The sequence below is a fragment of the Palaemon carinicauda genome, chromosome 37 (assembly GCF_036898095.1).
Source record: "Palaemon carinicauda isolate YSFRI2023 chromosome 37, ASM3689809v2, whole genome shotgun sequence".
In the NCBI taxonomy this organism is placed as follows: Eukaryota; Metazoa; Arthropoda; class Malacostraca; order Decapoda; family Palaemonidae; genus Palaemon; species Palaemon carinicauda.
This window is the reverse complement of record NC_090761.1, coordinates 18,608,297-18,620,796: the sequence shown is the minus strand read 5'-3', so window position 1 is coordinate 18,620,796 and position 12,500 is coordinate 18,608,297. Positions and strand designations below refer to the sequence as shown.

The window sequence follows — 12,500 nt, the reverse complement described above, 5'->3', positions numbered from 1 at the left end:
TTTCTAAGTAAAGTGATCCAGCATGGTCTTGTTAGAAGTATGGTAATTAATTGAAGTGTTTATGATGGAGACGGGGTCATAGTGCTCAATTTGATCATAGACAAACTTCTTAACATACATGGAATTTCTTGTTGGCCCTGGCTGAAGCCTTGCTGGATATTTTCTTCACAACAAAAAAAAAAAGCTGCTGATAATTGTGTGACCAACTTTCTCATCCTTTTATAGGGCTAATGAATGACTCTGGTTGTTAATTTATATTTTGAGTTCATTTGATTAGGTGCAAAAAATTTGTGAACTCAAGGAAGTTGGGTAAGTGTCTTCGTCTTGATGTCTTATCTTTTTTTGACCTATGGAGTGATCCTGACACTTAAGATTTTAGCTCCTCAAGAAATTTTGGGCATCAAGTTTTTCACCTGAAGTCATTTGGGCACGTGGACTGTGGTGGTGCTTCAGGTCTGTGAACATGTTAAAGTGTTCATTCACTTTGTTGGTGTCGACGAGATTGGCCATTATGGTGAGTTGAGATATTAGAAGTTTTTATGAATGTGCCTTTGGAGTTCATTTCATTATTATGCTGGTCTGTTGGTTGATAGTAGCCTTTGCTTTGCTTTTTTTTGTGTCTTACAGTCTACAGTGCCATCACAAATACATAATTTCACACGTGTATATACATGGGGTCCCCAATAGCCCTTTTTAAGGACATGAAGCACTTCATATATGGACTGTCGAATTTCACGAGAAATAATGTAGATGTTTCAAGAAATTTTGAGGTTCAAATAAGTGTGACAAAATTGTTGTTTAGTATTTAATAATTGGTGTTCATCAGTCTTGAGTTCATTACTTGGTTCCACATTTGTTTTTCCTAAAACAATACCATTCAATGATATGGTTTTATTCTAGCAAAGAATAGAAGTAAAGGAAAAAAATCATCAAATGAAAATTCTGAAAATAATGCACTAAAAAGAGATCAACACATTTGTTATAATTGTAATTTTAACAAAATTATTAGTAAATGAGATAGTATCATAATATAGGTTTCAGTCTAGAATTTGTAAGATAGAGAGAGTTTAAGAATAATATTTAAACAATGTTGTTATTACTGTATTATGGGCAAGTTTGCACATTGTTTATTCCAACACAAATAAAAACCTTTCATTCTTTACTATGGATATACTGTATGTTTATAGCGTTTTTGAAATCTAGCCAAGAACATTGCGCGATGTGTTAGCGACCCTTTGCTAGTTAGCGGTGGTAGCAAGGGGTTGACCAACCACCCCACTCACACTCGCCCAGTGAGATCCCTCACTTTCGTTTTGGCTTGGTAGAGTGAAGGCATGCTGTCTCACTCTCCCATTAACTTATTTATTTATTGGCCATAAACTTATTGAAATTTCCATTTTCTCTCACAGGTGTGATTGGTCATGAGGACTTGCAACCATGCAGGTTTACCCTGGCATAGCAGGCCGCTCTTGTGGCACGTTCATGTTTGCCATGGAGTCGGATCCTCTGTGGCTTTGCCCTGCGTGCAAACAACTCTCGTGCACACAGGGTTTGAAAAAAAATGGCTAGCATGGGGATAATTTATTTTTATATTTTTCATGATTGATTATTATTTGTACTGTATGCTTATAGGCCTATTATCCTTAATTATTTTTTTTGTTTCAGATTTTAGCTGTGCCCAGCTCTCTGTGGGGCATCCTTGACTGAATTGGTGTTTATTGAACATTTAGAGTATATATCCTGTGAATAGAGTAGGCAGAGTAAAGGCAATGCAGCCTGATTTTATCTTAATCCTTTGCTAAATGCCAGTGGTTTTGAACTTTATGCCCAATTGGTTAGATGTTTGAGCTCATTTTCTTTTGGGCCTCTTTGGTGTGATGGGCTTGTTTCAGAAGAGGTTAGGCCATGGTCCATCAGTTCTTTTTTTTTTTTTTTCTTTTACCCGTGCATGTTTGCCCAAGAAAAGGTTATGGTTGTAAATATATGTCTGTATATGAAGATAGCTTGAGTGGACAGCCTTACTTGGGTGGTTACACCGTGTCGCATTTGCAAATCCTCGCCTTCTTGCTCTAGCTTTCCAGAGTAAGGCTCTTCGATGCAACCTGGCAATTCGTAGCTATCGACTCCCCGGTGTCACAGTCCTGCTCTCCCCTGCCCACTGGGCGTCTAATCCTTCGGGGGAATCACCGGGTTGGTCTGATGTGTGTGAGCGATGGCAGCATGCACTTCCAGCCATCCCACCCCTGCCTTGCTCACCTCCATCAGGGTGTGCTCTCCGTATTTTGGTCACACGTAAGGCGATTCGTGAACCTTCTAGTGCTCCAGTTCGCGATGCTTCAGCTCATGACCAGCCTAACTCTAGTCTAGAATTAGAACTCAATGCATACATGAAGCTGGCTTGATCTTTTCCTTTCCTGACGAAGGTCTGCCTTCTTCTTCTAGGGTGTTTCCCACTGCGGTGGGCACTCGTCTGGACTCGGAGGCTATCTACAACCAGCCTGATCCCATTTGGGAAAACTCGGGATTATCCCAGTTAAAGTGGCCATGAAGCGGAGGAGACAGAGGCCACTGATGTCTCCTCTGGGAGACACTTTACACCCAAGATCTAGTAGAGGGCCGAGATCTCCTTGAGAGATTTCCCTCACAAATAACTACCGCCTGTCACCAATCGAGATAGTTAGTATCACACCAGTCATTTTTCCCATAGAGCCCGTTGTTGCTCCCGTGGAGATCCACAGGATCGCACTCAGCAGTAGCAGAAGTCCATCAAAGGGAAACAGTCAGTCTCCTGTCGTCTGTTTCAGCTAAGCCTCTGGAGCGGAAAGATCCGAAGACTAACGAAGAACTGGGCATTGAAAATCAATGACCCAACGGTAGGAAGAGCGTTCAGGTTGTAGTACAGTACCATCCTCTTCGCTGCTAGCTACACGAGAAGTCCCAATGAGGTCTTGATCTCTTGCTGGTGTACCTGATAACAGCCCTGATCCAACCTTAGCTCCTGTGGGGGTTAGTCTGGAATTTAGATGGATCTCAGGCTCATGACTCTGACAATTCTGACAGTGAGTTGCCTCTGCCAGCCAGCCCTTGTGCATCCAGTGACAAAGAAGTACTTAAGACTCATATTGCACGGGAAGATCTGCAAGTTCCAGGTGCTGTGCTTCCGCCTGTTCACAGCACCTCAAATGTTTGAAAGTATTCACTTTAGTCTCAACCTGGGCCCATAATTCTAGCATTCATCCCCTCTGTTACCTATATGACTGGTTGATTCTTGCAGATTTGGTGGAGACCGTTCTCCTACACTGAGACAAACTACTCGTCTTTTTCCTCGACCTACAGGTTGTGGTAAATTTTGAGAAATCTTCTCTTCAGTTGTTGCAAAATTTGATATATATTGGGATACAGATAGACACTCTAGAAGGAAAATTGTTTCCATCTCAAAGTAGAATCGAGTGAGTAAAGGAAATAAGGAAATAAATAAACGATATAAAATTTTAAAAACATTAACATTAAAACAGATATTTCATATATAAACTATAAAAGGACTTAAGTCAGCCTGTTCAATATAAAAACATTTGCTGCTAGTTTGAACTTTTGAAGTTCTACTGGTTCAACTACCCTATTAGGAAGATCATTCCACAACTTTGTCACAACTGGTATAAAACTTCTAGAGTACTGTGTAGTATTGACCCTCATGATGGAGAAAGACTGACTATTAGAATTAATTGCATGTCTAATATTACGAACAGGATGGAACTGTCCTGGAAGATCTGAATGTAAAGGATGGTCAGAAATATAAAAAATCCTATGCAACATGCATAACGAACTAATTGAACGACGGTGCCAGATATTAATATCTAGGTCAGGAATAAGAAATTTAATAGGCCGTAAGTTCCTGTCCAACAAATTAAGATGAGAATCAGCAGCTGAAGACCAAACAGGAGAAGAATACTCAAAACAAGGTAAAATGAAAGAATTAAAACACTTCTTCATAATAGATTGATCACCAAAAATCTTAAAAGACTTTCTTAATGAGCCAATTTTTTGTGCAATTGAAGAAGACAGACCTAATATGTTTCTCAAAAGTAAATTTGCTGTCGAGAATCACACCTAAATTTTAAGAGTCGTACAAAGTTAAAGAAAATATCAATGCTGAGATCCGGATGTTGAGGAGCCACTGTCCTTGACCTACTTACAATCTTACTTTGAGTGTTGTTAGGAATCAACTTCATACCCCATAATTTGCACCATGCATTAATTTTAGCTAGATCTCTATTAATGGATTCAGCAACCCCCCAGATCTACATTCAGGGATGGAATTGATGCAAAGAGAGTAGCATCATCTGCATATGCAACAAGGTTGTTTTTCAGGCCAAACCACATGTGTACTGTATATAGTTTGAAAAGTAATGGGCCAAGAACACTACCCCGAGGAACACCAGATATCACATTCCTACGTTAGTTTTGACTAAGATATAAAAGGTGATTCGGGAAGGAGTAAAACCCAAGAGTGTATTTTCACAATATGCAGAAAAGAATTGCTGTATTTGCTTTTCAAATAAGCTGAAGTTTATGGGATGTAAACAGCTGCTCAAACATCCTCATATAAATAATTTACCTGAGTATGTAAAATGCTTAAACATGAACACATCAAGGAAACAAAACCAACAGAGAACAGGCATGCATCCCATGCAACATTGTCTAGTGACCTGAGAAACATACATAAAAAACATCTAAACCAATCAGTTAAAGTATTTGCACTTCAGTTCTTCTCCCCTACTTTGACAATTAAATAACTGATGAGTACTGTATAGCAATTATGAATAAGTACAAGAATTTTCCAATGATAAATTACTTTTCAAATAATAGATTAACATTTTTTTTCTTGGTACGAAAATTCAAACCCTCATCATTTATAAGGAATTACTCTCAAATCGTTTGCTTGTGACCAGAAAGAAAGAAAATTTTTTGGATGCCAGTAACATTGAGTGGTTATCAGCTGTTCACCCACACTGTGGGCAAGCGATGGAGCCTTATTGAGGCTTTTCATTATTCTCTTGGACGTGCTAGAGAACAGACATGCATTACGATGACTCCATGCTGTGTTAGCAAACCTTTTTGCCTTTCCTTCCTAGTATATTTGTTTTTTCAATATTAAACTTACCCGATAATCATGTAGCTGTCAACTCCGTTGCCCGACAGAATTCTATGGAGGGATACGCCAGCTATCACAATACTAGAAGGGGGTGTACTTACCAGCGCCACCTGTGGCCAGGTACTCAAGTACTTCTTGTTGACACCTCCTCAATTATTCCTCTGTCGTGCTTCCGGCAAGACGTTCTGGGATACGCTTATGATCTTCGAGTTTGTTCACGGCTAATTGGTGAAGTATTCTCTCAGATTTCGGCTGTCGCATTACTGGAAACCTTCTTATATTAGCTAGATAGCTTTTATATAGTCCTGATTAACGGTTAACGATCTTTTGCTTGATTTTGGAAACCCCTTTGGCTAACTCTTTGGATTCAAGATGTCTGACATTTCGCAAGCCCCCTCCCATAGACGATGTAGGTCTTGCAATAGGCGTATTCCGAAGGCCTCGGTTGATCCTCACACCGCTTGTTCTGACTGTAGGGACAGGCCCTGTCAGTTAGAAAATCGATGTGAGGAATGCGCCGGACTTTCGGAACTGGAATTTGTCCGTCTTTTAAAATATTCATCTAAGTTAGAGAGAGGTAGAGTTAGGAGGAGTTCTTCTCACTCTTCAATGTTTTCCTCACCTCATGATCCCCTACCTTTTCCTACCCCTGTAGTGGCTACCCCCGAACCTACTGTTTGCCCTCCGCCTGATATGTCTGTTGTTTTGCGTGCTATTCAGGCCTTAGGCGATAAAGTAGAGTCAGTGGTAAGTGACCATAAGTCTCTGATGGCCGAAGTTAAGGAACTTAAGGTCAAGAGTGCAGTGGGTGGAGTTAGTGCCAGTGCTGTGACGAGTGCTAGTGTCAGTGCAGTGCCAAGTGCTAGTGTCAGTGCCAGTGTGGTGCGTGAGGATTCTTCTGTGCGAGCCAGTCGTCCTCCCAGTCCGGGACCTCTTGCAAGCTCCCATGCCCAGGGGAGAAGCAATGTCGAAGGGCATAAGGGTTCGGCAGGCCTTGTTAGGCGCACAGAAGTTTCCTCGGTGGTTGCGGGCGTGTCTTCCAAAGACCGTCACTCCCACCCGCAGACGATTGAGCCCGTCTTTTTCTCGTCCGCTGATCATCTGTCAGGGAAGAAACGTTGGTCTCAGGTCTCGAGACCACTTAAACGCAGAGTCCAGTCCGCGAGTGCTCAGCCAGGTTGCAGTCATTGGCTCAGCTCTGACTCGCCGCAGTCATCTGTCGACTGCACTCCGCCCAAGAGGAGTAAGGTTCTGCCACAACAGAGCTCGACTGTCGACCCTAAGTGGACTCTACTACAGTCCATGCAAGCACAGCTTTCGGACTTGATGCGTGAGTGTCGGGCTGAGAGTGTTGCTCCTCCGCCTCCGCCTACACTCCCTCCGCCTGCGCTCGCTCCGCCTGCGCTCGCTCCGCCTGCGCTTGCTCCGCCTGATCGCAGTACCACCTGCCAGGCGTACGATGTTGAGCCACGGTCTGAGTTTGCTGTTCCCACTGGTGTTCAGCCTGCGCCTTCTTTAAGGCAACCTTTGCTATGGGATCAGGAGGATTATACCTCTCTTCCTCCGCCTCCCTTTGCTGCTCCACCAGTGGTGCAACTCTTGGCTGAGGTACAACAACCTCTCCCGTCCATGAGTCAGTCTCCTCAGCTCTCGCTGCAGCGAGCTCAACCATCCACAAGGCAAGCTCCACTACACCTTGGCCTTGCGCCTCAGGAGCCTCAGCTTGCGAGACATTTACCTTGTTCTGCGCAGCCTCAACCTCATCACGCTCCGCTCTCACCACAGGAACAGGAACTTGCTACTCCGCTTCCTCCAACCGCTCAGCAAGCGCAATCCTTGGGTTCAACCGCTCATGCTAGGAGTCAGCCTCCTCCACCCATGCGCCTTCCTTCTGCTTCGTCTGCTATTCAGCCTTTGCAGTCTGAGCCTCAGGTTCTCCCTCAACAGTTACTTGTAGAGAAAACCACTACTATTGTTCCTACTCGTTCTGACTCTGCTGTTCAGCATTCTTGTCCGATACCTTCGCTTCACTCTGGTGATGAGGCGTCTGATGATGAGGAGGCACACCTGGATCCCTCATCAGACGTGGATGAATCCAAGCTTTCTCCACAGTCTATTGATTTTCGTAAGGTCTTGGCTCTACTTAGGGAGGTTTACCCAGACCACTTTGTCTCTGCTATTCCCCGCTCTCCGCCATCTGAGTTTTCGCTGGGCGTACAACAAGCTAAGTCCACCTATACTAAGCTAGTCCTAGCTAGGTCCTCTAAGAGGGCATTAAGGATCTTAGGGGAGTGGCTGCAGTCTAAGCAACACCTTGGCAAGACTTCTTTCATGTTCCCTCCAACGAAGCTCACTTCGAAAGCGAGCGTTTGGTATGCCACAGGAGAAGCACCAGGCTTGGGAGTACCTGCCTCTGCCCAGGCTGACTTCTCAAGTCTGGTAGACTCGCCTCGGAGAACTGCAATGAGGCGCTCTAAGGTTTGTTGGACCTTCTCAGACCTGGATCACTTGCTGAAAGAAATGTTTAGAGCATTTGAAATGTTCAACTTTCTAGACTGGTGCCTGGGGGCCCTCAGCAAGAAGACCTCTCCTGCGGACAAAGATTCTGCCATGCTATTAATGTCCTGCATGGATAAGGCCATTAGGGATGGATCGGGTGAGCTTGCGTCGATGTTTGTATCAGGGGTTTTGAAGAAAAGGGAACAACTGTGTACCTTCCTTTCCGCCAGCATTACACCTTGCCAACGGTCACAACTCCTTTTTGCTCCGCTCTCGAAGTTCCTCTTCCCCGAAGAGCTGGTTAAGGACTTGTCTGCTGCCCTGATACAAAAGGATACACACGATCTTGTAGCCTCATCGGCTCGTAAGTCTAAGGTTGCTACCTCAGTCCCCAAGACTTATCGCTCCCCAGTGGCTGATACCCCTGCTACGAGGTTCATACCGCCCTTTCGTGGTAGAGCCCCCAGCCGAGGAAGCTCCCGTCCAGACTCTCACAGGAGCAAGTCTAGGAAAGGATCCAGGACATCTAAAGGAAAAAACTGACTCTCCGCATCTCCAGACAGCAGTAGGAGCCAGACTCAAGATCTTCTGGCGAGCCTGGGAGAAGAGAGGTGCAGACGCCCAGTCTGTCAGTTGGCTGAGGAACGGTTACAGGATTCCATTCTGCCTCAAACCACCTCTGACCACATCGCCCATCAACCTCTCTCCCAACTACAAAGAAGAGGACAAGAGGCTAGCATTGCACCAGGAGGTGTCGCTACTTGTGCAGAAGAAGGCAGTGGTTATAGTCCGGGACCATCAATCCCCGGGCTTCTACAACCGTCTCTTTCTTGTGGCCAAGAAGACAGGAGGTTGGAGACCGGTGCTGGACGTCAGCGCTCTCAACGAGTATGTCACCAAGCAGACGTTCACGATGGAGACGACGAAGTCGGTCTTAGCAGCGGTCAGACAGGAGGACTGGATGGTCTCGTTGGACTTGAAAGATGCATACTTTCACGTTCCTATTCATCCAGACTCCCAACCTTTCCTGAGATTCGTTTTTGGAAAGGTTGTCTACCAATTCCAAGCCCTGTGTTTTGGCCTAAGCACAGCTCCTATGGTCTTTACTCATCTGATGAGGAATATAGCAAAATTCCTACACTTGTCGAACATCAGAGCCTCCCTCTACTTAGACGACTGGCTGTTGAGAGCCTCCACGAGTCGTCGTTGTCTGGAGAATCTCAATTGGACTTTAGACTTAATCAGAGACCTAGGTCTATTAGTCAACATAGAGAAGTCTCAACTCATTCCCTCCCAATCCATTGTGTACCTGGGAATGGAGATTCGGAGTCAGGATTTTCGGGCTTTTCCATCGGCCCCCAGGATAAGCCAGGCCCTAGAGTGCATCATGAGCATGCTGAAGAGGAGCAGTTGCTCAGTGAGACAGTGGATGAGTCTCACAGGGACCCTCTCATCACTGGCCCTGTTTGTCGAGCTAGGGAGACTCCACCTCCGCCCTCTTCAATTCCATCTTGCAGCTCATTGGGACAAGGGTTCGACTCTCGAAGCAGTCTCTATCCCTATCAACCAAGAGATGAAGACCACTCTCCTGTGGTGGAAGCACAACCTCCTTCTCAGGGAGGGTCTATCGTTGGCCATTCAGACCCCCAATCTTCATCTCTTCTCAGATGCATCGGACTCGGGCTGGGGTGCAACCTTGGACGGACGGGAATGCTCGGGAACGTGGAACGAGGAACAAGGATTACTCCACATCAACTGCAAGGAGCTGCTAGCAGTTCATCTAGCCCTGTTGAACTTCAAGTCCCTCCTGCTAGGCAAAGTGGTGGAGGTGAACTCAGACAATACCACAGCCTTGGCTTACATCTCCAAGCAAGGAGGGACCCATTCGAGGAGCCTATACGAGATCGCAAGGGACCTCCTCATTTGGTCAAGAGGTCTAAACCTCACTCTGGTCACGAGGTTCATTCAGGGCGATATGAACGTCTCAGCAGATCGCCTAAGCAGAAGGAATCAGGTCATTCCCACGGAATGGACCCTCCACAAGAGTGTGTGCAACAGACTTTGGACCTTGTGGGGTCAACCTACCATAGATCTGTTTGCCACCTCCATAACCAAGAGACTTCCGCTGTTCTGTTCCCCTGTTCCAGACCCTGCAGCAGTTCATGTGGATGCTTTTCTACTGAACTGGTCCCATCTCGACCTGTACGCATTCCCACCGTTCAAGATAATAAACAAAGTTCTGCAGAAATTCGTCTCGCACGAAGGGACACGGCTGACGCTGGTTGCTCCCCTTTGGCCTGCAAGAGAATGGTTCACAGAGGTACTTCAATGGCTAGTCGACTTCCCCAGGACTCTACCTCTAAGAGTGGACCTTCTACGTCAACCTCACGTGGACAGGTTGCACCCAAACCTCCACGCTCTTCGGCTTACTGCCTTCAGACTGTCGAAAGATTCGCTAGAGCTAGAGGCTTTTCGAAGGAGGCAGCCAGTGCGATTGCCAGAGCAAGAAGGGTTTCCACTCGTAGAGTCTACCAGTCTAAGTGGGAGGTCTTCCGAAGCTGGTGTAGAGCCAATTCAATATCCTCTACCAATACCTCTGTGACCCAAATAGCTGACTTCCTTCTACATCTTAGGAATGAGAGATCCCTTTCAGCACCTACGATTAAAGGATATAGGAGTATGTTGGCTTCAGTTCTCCGCCACAGAGGTTTGGACCTGTCTTCCAACAAGGACCTTCAAGACATTCTTAAGTCTTTTGAGACGTCTAAAGAACGTCGTCTTTCCACTCCAGGCTGGAATCTAGACGTAGTCTTAAGGTTCCTTATGTCATCTAGGTTCGAACCTCTCCAGTCAGCTTCCTTCAAGGACCTTACCCTCAAGACTCTTTTTCTCGTCTGCCTTGCAACAGCTAAGAGAGTCAGTGAGGTTCATGCCTTCAGCAAGAACATTGGTTTCACAACCGAATCTGCAACATGTTCTTTTCAGCTTGGATTCCTAGCAAAGAACGAGCTTCCTTCACGTCCTTGGCCTAGATCGTTTGAAATACCTAGCCTCTCCAACATGGTAGGTAACGAACTAGAGAGAGTTCTTTGCCCTGTCAGAGCTCTCAAATATTATCTTAAGAGGTCTAAACCTATTCGAGGACAGTCAGAAGCTTTATGGTGTGCCATCAAGAAACCTTCGAGGCCCATGTCCAAGAATGGGCTTTCGTATTATATAAGGCTTCTGATCAGAGAAGCACATTCTCACTTAAAGGAGGAAGACCTTGCATTGCTGAAGGTAAGGACCCACGAAGTAAGAGCCGTAGCTACTTCGATGGCCTTTAATAAAAACCGTTCTCTGCAGAGCATAATGGATGCAACCTATTGGAGGAGCAAGTCAGTGTTTGCATCATTTTATCTGAAAGATGTCCAGTCTCTTTACGAGAACTGCTACACCCTGGGACCATTCGTAGCAGCGAGTGCAGTAGTAGGTGAGGGCTCAGCCACTACATTCCCTTAATCCCATAACCTTTTTTAACCTTTCTCTTGAATGCTTTTATTGTTGTTTTTATGGTTGTTACGGTAGGCTAAGAAGCCTTCCGCATCCTTTTGATTTGGCGGGTGGTCTATTCATTCTTGAGAAGCGCCTGGGTTAAAGGTTTGGTAGAGGTCCTTTAGTAGGGGTTGCAACCCCGTGTACTTTGGTACCTTTGGGTTGATTCAGCCTCCAAGAGGAACGCTGCGCTCAGTAAGGAAGACGAACTTTAAAAAAGAGGCAGAGTAACGGTTCTATTCGACTTCCTTACCAGGTACTTATTATTTCATTGTTATTTGAGATAACTGTTATATGAAATATGGGATACTTAGCTATCCTTTAATCTTGTACACTGGTTTTCACCCACCTCCCTGGGTGTGAATCAGCTACATGATTATCGGGTAAGTTTAATATTGAAAAATGTTATTTTTATTAGTAAAATAAATTTTTGAATATACTTACCCGATAATCATGATTTAATCGACCCTCCCTTCCTCCCCAGAGAGAACCAGTGGACCGAGGAATAATTGAGGAGGTGTCAACAAGAAGTACTTGAGTACCTGGCCACAGGTGGCGCTGGTAAGTACACCCCCTTCTAGTATTGTGATAGCTGGCGTATCCCTCCATAGAATTCTGTCGGGCAACGGAGTTGACAGCTACATGATTATCGGGTAAGTATATTCAAAAATTTATTTTACTAATAAAAATAACATGTTATGAGTGGTCCTCAAGGTAGTATGTGTACTTGCCCCGGCCTTCAAGGTCACTCTTTGTGGTACTTTAATGCTTCGGTTCAAGGTAAATCCTCATCCCTTGTGTATGGGTAGCCATGGTAAGCGGTGCTCGTATTCTTCATCTTGTGATTTTTACAAAGATTGGCTGCCCTCTCAGTGGGAGAAGTATGGTGCTCATCACAAGATAAAGGCTAAGAGAGATAGTTTTTCTTCCATTTCTTCATCTCTTGAGAGCAACAGAGGGAACCATTCTCGTGCGACAATTGTTTCCCCTTTTCTATTCTGCATGGATCGTCAGGTCCTAATCAAAGTAAGGGAATCAGAAAATGTGAGAGTAACACTGGTAGTGCTGCCAAGGTGGTACAATTGTAGTAGTATTAAGACCTGGATCTCATGGAAATTCCAAGAGAACTTCCACAGTTGCCAAATCTTCTGCGACAGCCTCACATGAAAAAAATTCCCGACACAGTCCACTTCCTGTGACTTTGCAGATGGAGCTCATCCGTTATCTCCTCTGAGAGAGAGGGTTTTCGAGACTAACTGCGAAGCAACTTTCGGGATACCTCCGTAAGTAATCCGCAGCAGTGAAATTTTCACTT

The 12,500-nt window shown here is 45.0% G+C and overlaps 1 long non-coding RNA gene across 1 annotated transcript in view; it reads left to right on the top strand.

Moving 5' to 3' along the window:
- The window catches only part of LOC137629479 (uncharacterized), a 51,995-nt gene that overhangs the window by 2,522 nt on the left and 36,973 nt on the right, over window positions 1-12,500 (top strand). Inside the window, exon 1 of the long non-coding RNA XR_011041520.1 lies at window positions 1-514. This exon is cut by the window's left edge and continues 2,522 nt beyond it. This is a non-coding gene — a long non-coding RNA (uncharacterized lncRNA). The remainder of the gene's footprint in view (window positions 515-12,500) is intronic.